Below are 6,976 nucleotides of genomic sequence, written 5' to 3'. Positions count from 1 at the left end.
GATAAGAACAGTTTAATAATTGACATTTAAAAAAATATAATAATAATATAATAATGGTAATGAAAAGGGAGATAAAAAAGAGAGAGAACAATAAAACCCAAGAAAAAAAACCAAACAAGTGATGCACTATAGAATTGCTCACCATCTGCTGACCAATGCCCAGCCCATCCCCAAGCAGTGATTGGCACGTCGCGACCAACTCCACCAATTTATATACTGAGCATGATGTTCTATGCTATGGAATATCCCTTTGGCTGGTTCGGGTCAGCTCTCCTGGCTGTGCTCCTTCCCAGCTTCTTGTGCACCTCCTCACTGGCAGAGCACGGGAAACTGAAAAGTCCTTGACTTGCAGTAAGCAGTACTTAGCAACAACTAAAACATCAGTGTGTTATCAACACTATTCTCAATCTAAAACCAAAACACAGCACTATATTGTCTACTAGAATGAAAATTAACTCTATCCCAGCTGAAACTGGGACAATAGCAATGCAAAATACTGTGATTTAAACAAAAAACCTCCAAAGCCTATGCACTGGTAACTTGGCGGTTTATGTTTATGATCATGCCCATCATGCATGTACTACCCAAGATGTTGCCTGCCTCCAGAGAGAAATTAAGTTTGCCCTGGGAACAGGATATGTTCTTATATGACAGAATAAGCCCAGAAAAGCTTCCTGGACTGTGGCTGGTATGGCTGAGTTATCCACAGTTACCCACTGTACAGGAGTAAAGTGGCACATCAGCAGATCCCATTATTCTTGGACTCCTGTGTAGAGAAGAGCTGTTAGTAAAGATGAGGAGTCTTTAGATGACATGTCTCTCATTTGAAGTCCATATTCAGTAGAACAGCAGGAGCAACCAGTGGGTGTGCTGAGCCCTTGCTTTCCTGGCACCATGGTGGGTGTCGTCAAAGCAGAGAGGCAGGGGTGGGAGTGTGAGTGTGAGCTGTCCATGGTAAGAGCAGGTCACCCAACAGGTGTGGGCATCTCGGCTCCATGACATTAACTCTTTGCATATGTGACCTAAAATTACACTGGTTGTTATTGCAGCTGTCATGTGTAGCCTGCCACTTGGAAAACATTATTTATTTCTGTCTCCTGTATCTAAAAAAACCCGACCTGACAAAATTTGGCTCATTACTGGAGTTGCAGACAGTATTCGAGAAGCTGATCTATATTGTTTGTCAGCCAGCTGTGGGCTGCAAAGCTCTCTCATGTGGCCCACAAAGAACACAAAGTCTGTGTTGCCCAAATGGCATCACTGCATGATATGCACATCTCATTTACACACACAGTGCAGGTTTATGTCATCTGGGCACAAATACTGATAGCAAAAATAGGCCTGTACGAAGAAGAGATTGGATGTTTTATCTCTGTTTAAATAATTGGTGTTTCTGCAGATTAAAGCTTCTTTGGTCTTTCATAGTTGGTTTAAAAATGTCTGTGCAGTCCAAATTGTGCTTTTGTCACAAGCTGAGGCCTGAAGGGAGCAGGTTTATACTGACAGTCTTCTCGGGTCTTGTCAGTAAAACTTGAATCTACTGTGAGGACTCCCTATTCATGGACTTCAGGTCTAAAGTGCAGTTTCACAAGCACAGCCATAGGGCACCTGGAATTTACAAGCTGTACAGGCATCTCGCCTGCAGGTGTTTTCAATTTTATGGTCTTTAAGGACTTTAAGAAATTAAGATTTCATTCTCTCTGGAATCCACATCCAGCTGTGAGAACCACACCAAAAAAGCCTATTTATGACTTTTACATTTCTCCTTGTGCCCAGAATAGAGAAAGTTTTGCCCAAGGAGGGCCTGAGTGTTCTTCCTCTCTCCTCTTCCCTCAGCTGATACTAGTCCAACAGCTATATTTCAGCATTCATTTTAGTGACAATTTCAGTCTTACTGTTGGAAATCTCCAACATGTTGGGTTGGTGAGTTAGTGGTTTTGTTAGAAAACACTGGTGAAGAGACTGGCCTACATGGCAGAACTTCTGATGCCCACTCCTTACCTTTCTCCAGGAAACTGGAGTATAGCACTGAGCTATTCCTGCCTTTCCTGTTGAAGATCACATAATGAGCATCAGCCACTAAAGAAGCTCAGGAGTGTTGCCTCTGAACTTGCCTTGATCCAATTTGGAATAGGGAGTGCTGCATGGAGAAGGTACAGGGTCAAATACTTGGGTTTGCATCAGCACTTAGATGTTCAGATGGTATTAAGTCACTAAACTGTGGATACCTTTTGCCGATAGAGAATTATTCTGGTGGAGGAAAGTTACCTTCTGTTACAAAGGTGGACACTGTTCTGTTTGTCTTGCTAAGTAGGTGTGAGTGGTGGGCCTTGCTTTCTCTTGAGTCAGGTGAAAACTTGTAGACAAAGAGTACTGAATTCCTGTAATTTTCATATCCAGAAGTGGGGTAAAGAGGTGAACATAGCTACAAATGACTCTTTCTGGCAAAAATAACCTCAAAGGATGTGCAATAAAATAGCCTTATCTGCATCGATCCTGAACTTGTAATCCTTGGAGTTTAAAAGAAAAAAAAAATGGGGGCAATATTTACTGCCTTGATTTTATAACACTAATCTTTTGTCCCTTTCTGGTCCTGTCTATTTAGCAGTATTTCCCTCTCTTATCACTGCTGCTGTTCTCAAGAGAGCATTAAACTCATAAGCAGTCCAGCCATTGTAGAGAAACAGCAAAAGATGAAAGGCTGGAGAAGAATTGGAAAAACTTGTAACATTGACCCAACATTAACCCTGTTGTAACATTAACCCTGCCCGAGGGAGAGAACACTAATGAATAAAAACCTAAAGCGCAATCTCAACTTGGTCTAAACCTGTGTATTTACATCTTGAATCACTGAGATTGGAGCATGTTTGTCTGAGGGCAGTTACAGGCACGTAAAGGCTAACAACATCGTTAGTGATAAACAGCAGTGGGTTTATGAAACAGGAATACAGCAGACAGTAACCTTTCTTGATACAATTAGATAATTAGTGGGCAAAAGGAATGCAGTGGATAGACTGTCTCTGGACCATGTGTGGGCTTTTGAACACAAAGCTGTGCAAGATCTTATTAGGGAAATTAGATCAAATTGGTTTTGATACAAATCCTGTGAAATGAATCATGGATTAGCTGACAGAGTGTAAACAGAAGGGTTAGAGACATTCTTTATCCTTCTGCAAAGGTGGTGTCCAAAAGGGCAGTGTTTTGGTTTTAAATATTCATTAGTGATCTGGAAGAAAATGTAAAAGGCATAGTTCTCAAATTTACAGTTGACAGACCTGAAAGATGCTAGAAAAAAAATCACAGCAGAAAAAAGAAGAGCTAGGCTGAAAAAAATTACTATTAACAGACTTTGTTAAAACAAGTGGCAATTAGGAGTGTGTGGTTTAAGGATGATAATGGATCTACTTTGGAACAAGGAGAATCTCCAAATTTTATGTTGGGCAGAGCACGGTGGCAAAAGCAGCTTATGGTCAGAGAGGTCCCAGTGAGACAGTGCCTATCAAATTATGTGAGCTGATGTGCAACCTGATGTCTAGCAAAACTACTGCTCAGTTGCTCCATATGTCTGCCCGGCTGTGTGCTTTCCAGAGTGACTCTCCCCTGTACTGCTGTGGCACCGCACGGTGCGATTCGGGGCACCTTGCTGCAAGAGAGACCCAGGCAAGTTGGAACAAATCCAGAGAAGGGCTACAAAGATGCTGAAGGGATTAGAGGGAATGAACTGTGATGAGGAAAGGTGAAAAGAACGAAATGTTTAGAACCTCTAAGCCTGTTACATGGGCACAGAAATAGTAACAGAGTTTCCTGTGCCAGCAAGGAGGAGAGTTGGATCAAGTCTCTCTCCTTTTACTTTCCTATTAAGGTAACTAGAGCTGAGCAAAATGGCTGTTCATCACTTTGAACTCTTTGCAAAAAACATTTAGCTGTTCTTGTTGAAGTTCAAGATGTTGTATTTCATTGCCAGGGGACACTCTGAGTCTGTTTAAAAATCACCACGGGATCTCCATGAGACTTGCAGAAAATCAGAGCTAGTGAGGCTTAACTCAGTGTGTGCTGGCCAGCAGTAATCAACTATGCAAGTTGTTCCAGAGTCCAGAAAAGCAAAGCACAGGCTCTGGAATGGCTGGAGTTGCCTTAGCTATGATCTTTGATCTGTCTTGGTGTTAAAGGACTTTTGCCTCTAAAGCGTGTGTTCACATCTAACCAGAACTCCCTACGTATTACTGTCTCCTGGAAGAGAACAGGAGCGTCCTCAGCTGTAAGGATGTAGGGGGTTTGTTGCTATCCTTAATTTGCCATCAGACAGTCACTGTTTGCCTGTCTTGGGGAGGAAGGCTCCTTAATTGAGGTTGTGAGTTGAGAAGTGAGTTAGTCTTTGGAGATGGTTTTGCCTTCCATTTTGTCCCTAATCTCATGTTACTGTGCCCAGTGATCTTTAGATTTTACTACAAACACACTTCTCAGGTAGTGAAAGGTTCCAGAATCTGGCCAGCACAGCAGCCTTCAGCTTTGCTGTGAGATGCTAAGATCTGGTCTCAGATAGCAAAGCTTCATCTTCCTCCACACAGTTAGCTGGCATTACACTAGGAGATCTGCAATCCATCTAGGTGCCCTGCGGGATTAAAGATGAATGCACCTGCAGCAATTATTTCTGCTACTGCTCCATGGCCTCTAGTTCAGTGTGACCTTCTGGGCAAAGCATGGGCATTCATCAACTCATCACACTGTCTCCAAGAGGGACCAAACTCTTGATTCCTCTCAAGTAACACCAGGCAAAGCAGCTGAGGAACGTGAGATGCCTGCCCATACTCTCAAGGTCAACAGTCTTGCCAAATAACAAACTTGGCTGATCGATTCCAGAGATAGGAGATGAGGTCAAACATCGAGGATGAAATAGAGAAGGGAAAATTAGGAGATACTTTTGTCAAATGAGATCATAAGGATGCAGCACTGTGAAGCTGCTGCATATCAAACGTGCATTTATATCAAAAGACACACAGATGTGAGAGAGATATATATATGTGTGCACTCCAGCCTTGCTGTATCACAGAATGTTTTGTCCTGTCCCCTGACGGGTTTGACCTCCTGGCAGAAGGAGTTGCCACAAATACCAGGTAAATAGGCTGAAACTGAAATAGAAACTACCCACATGACCATGGTATGGTAACTTTAAACCAGCAGAGCTTCCAAGAAGAAAAGTCAAGAATCCCCAGTCAGTCAGAATTCTTTGGACATGTCATCAGGAAAATGAATGTATTTAGGTTTTCTTAAAAGCCTTTGACAAATTATCTTGCTGAAGGGAAAAGTTAACCTCTCAGGTTAATACTATTATCAATTAAAAAGTGTCTGAGACAGAAAAGAAAGGGTAGACATACCCTGCCCAGAAAAGAAAGAAAAGTCAATTTTCAGCATGATAAAGGTTAACACGAATCACCCACAACGATCAGTGTTGTGGTGTTTGATCCATGTGTTAATGATCTGGGAAGTGGGTGAACAATGAGACTGTGCAGATGACATCAAATTATCAAGGAAGACTGAAGAGCTCCAGAGGATCCTAATAAAGCTGGGTGCATGGACAGCGCAGTGGTAGATGAAATACACTGTTGACTATTGCAAAATATTGCACACCAGAAGGCATTAATTTGATTTTTCATACTTCTTAATGGATTCTAAATTAACTGTAGCAACTCAGGAAAAGATCTGAGGATTGCAATAAGTAACTTGCTGATATTCTCTGTTGAAGAAATGGTAACAATTTAGGTTTTAATTTAAAGAGGAAAAAAAAAGCAAACAATGTAAGGAGTTAGATAGGCTGAAAATAACATTGAAAATATGGTAACGTCAGTAGGTAATTGATGGCGTGCCTTTGTCTTGACTACTGTCCAGACCTTTCACTGGAGAAGCGATGGAGCGGTGCCAGTTTCACGCTGCTAAGGAGCTGGCTCATTGAACTCTGTTCTGGACTGAACAGAAATAGCCAGACAAGAGGAAGTTCAGAGATGGATGATGAAGCAGATAAGAGGTCTGCAAAAACTTCTGCGTGAAGAACAATTATATAGGTAATGAAGAGCTGAATGAGGAGAACATGGCGAAAGAACATTTCCTGAGAAGGAGGGTCAGGAGATGTCCAGGGAGCATGAAAGGCTGCTAATACAGTATAGGCAAATAAAAGTGGGATTTTTTTGTTTGTTCATATACTGCACAGGTAATCCCTGGAACTCCTTGCCGTAAGATATCATAAAAATTAGCAGTGCTCTAAAAAAAGATCGAACATTTATATAAGAAGTAAGACTATCTGTGACTAAATTAAATTAGAAGAGCTTGCAGATTTCTAAAGATGCAGTCCTTTCCACATATTTAAGAGCATAACACTCTCTCTAAGAAGTGGGAATTTAAGAGAAGTGTCTCCATGGAAAACCTCCATACTAGTAAATAGAAGAAAGATTAAGATTTAAGATTAAGCTGGAGGAAACTTTTGATCAGATGATTTTCCTTCAGTTTCTAAGCTCCCCTTTTAGTGATGATAGTGAAGCGGTGGGGAAAGAATCCAACATGAAAATTAATCAAAGACTTCTGTATTACAAATAAAAATCCAATCTGAGCAGGTCCTTTCTGCGGCGTCTGCTAGTGAACTTTTTGCTTAGAGCCAGGGCAGCACATCCTGAACTAACCAAAGGTCTTTTTCACCTGGCCTGCCACAGACAGGCTTATTTCTTTCTGCTGTCCCAGGGGCAGACAGTGCTCTGGGTAGGTTGTGCCTCATCAGCACTGATGCCCCTTTCCAGCACTGCAGCCTGTGAATAGCCTGAAATTATGATCTACATGAATAGCCTTGTCTTTATTGTAGTGTGAGTTTGTGGGGAGTAGGTGGGCTGTTTTTAGTGAGTTGTACTAATATTCCTGAAGGAGGAGGACCTGGGTGGGGTTGAACTGCCTAAACCAACTGGAATTGAACTGAGGTGGGGAAAGGAGGGCT

This window comes from Cariama cristata, unplaced genomic scaffold (assembly GCF_000690535.1).
Source record: "Cariama cristata isolate BGI_N322 unplaced genomic scaffold, ASM69053v1 scaffold21820, whole genome shotgun sequence".
Classification (NCBI taxonomy): domain Eukaryota; kingdom Metazoa; phylum Chordata; class Aves; order Cariamiformes; family Cariamidae; genus Cariama; species Cariama cristata.
The sequence above is the reverse complement of the archived record's forward strand: the minus strand, read 5'-3'. Positions refer to the sequence as shown.